The sequence below is a fragment of the Nannospalax galili genome, unplaced genomic scaffold (assembly GCF_000622305.1).
Source record: "Nannospalax galili isolate Female #2095 unplaced genomic scaffold, S.galili_v1.0 scaffold799, whole genome shotgun sequence".
NCBI classification, from domain to species: Eukaryota; Metazoa; Chordata; class Mammalia; order Rodentia; family Spalacidae; genus Nannospalax; species Nannospalax galili.
Window position 1 is genome coordinate 216,839 of NW_008343085.1, and position 1,620 is coordinate 218,458.

A 1,620-nucleotide genomic window follows, 5' to 3' on the forward strand; every position below is an offset into this window, starting at 1 on the left:
TCGCTTCCTGTTCATCTTCTTTTTAAAAAATATATATTTATTTTGGGGGGCTGGAGAGATGGCTCAGTGGTTAAGAGCACTGGCTGCTCTTACAGAGGACCAGGGTTCAGTTCCCAGCACCCACATGTGGTTAACAACTGCCCTTAACTCCAGTTCCAGGAGATCCGATGCTATTTTCTGACTTCCATGGGCACTGCAGGCACATGGTTGATCTTACATGCAGGCAGGCAAAATAGTCATACACATAAAATAAAAATAAGTAATTTATTTTTAAAATTTTGGTTTTTACAAATATTATTTTGTTTGTATGAGTGTATTACCTGCATGTATGTAAATGCACCTGTGTCGTACAATGCCCGCAGAGGTCAGAAGAGGGTGTTGGATCCCCTGGAATTGGAGTTATGAACAGTTGTTAGCCACCATGTGAGTACTGGGAACTGAATCTGGGTCCTCTCTAAGAGCAGGCAGTGCTCTTCTCCAGCCCCAGATTTACTTATTTACTTACTATTTATTTATTTATTTATTTATTTATTTATTTGTTTGTTTGTTTATTTTTTGTCATTTTGAGACAGGGTCTCCCTGTAGCCCCAGCTGTCCTGGAACTCTCTATATAGACCAGGCTGGTCTTGAACGCACAGAGATCTGCCTGTCTCTGCCTCCCAAGTGCTGGGATTAAAGGCGTGCGCCACCATGCCTGGCTATTTATTTATTTTTACACTTCAATTTTTTTCTTTAAAAGGAGTGAGTTGTGTTAACAGGGGGGTTAACTGTTTTGTAGGCCAGAAAAAAAAACTGCACTAGAACAAACTTATTTGTCATCATCATCTTCTTTATCTTCCTCCTCTTCCTTGTCCTCTAAAAATATGGAAAGCGTCACGAATTTGCATGTCATCCTTGCACAGGGGCCATGATAATCTCTGTATTGTTCCAATTTTAGTATATGTGTTGCATGTATATAAGTATTTGCCTACATGTATATATGTATACCATGTGTATGCCTGGTGCCTGTGAAGGCCAGAAGAAGGCATCAGATCTGGAACTGGAGTTACGGATTGTTGTGAGCCACCATATGGGTGCTGGGACTTGAACTGGGTCCTCTGTCAGAACAGCCAGAGCTCTTAACTGTTGAGCTGTTTCTCAGGCTCTGTGTGTTCATTTTCATTGATATGTGGCTTAACCTCTCTGAACATCAGTGTCTTTGCTCATAAAAAAGATGGGACAGGGGTTGGGGATTTAGCTCAGTGGTAGAGCGCTTGCCTAGCAAGCACAAGGCCCTGGGTTCAGTCCTCAGCTCTGGGAAAAAAAAAAGATGGGACTATGCTGGGTGTGGTAGTGCACACTTTGATCCCAGCACTCAGGAGGCAGAGGCAGGCAGACCTCTGCCTGGTCTACACAGTGAGTTCCAGTCCAGCTGTCTCAAAAAGACCAAAGGAAGAAAGAAAAAGATGGGACTAGTATTACCCAAACTCATATGAATCTAGTCAGGAAACCCTGTTCTTCAGGATTCCTCAGTCCTACTCCAATGGAGCAATAAAGCCACAAACCTAGTCCTTTAGTGTCACTTAACATTGCACAAACATGGGCAAAACATGTGAATAAGCAATCAGTGTGAGAAGGTGT

At 42.5% G+C, this 1,620-nt stretch overlaps 1 protein-coding gene and 1 pseudogene across 3 annotated transcripts in view; both read right to left on the bottom strand.

Moving 5' to 3' along the window:
• Tsnaxip1 (translin associated factor X interacting protein 1) overlaps positions 1–1,620 on the bottom strand; it is a 22,731-nt gene that overhangs the window by 17,127 nt on the left and 3,984 nt on the right. The gene's annotated exons all lie outside the window — the stretch shown is intronic.
• Positions 858–957, bottom strand: LOC115071380 (annotated as a pseudogene).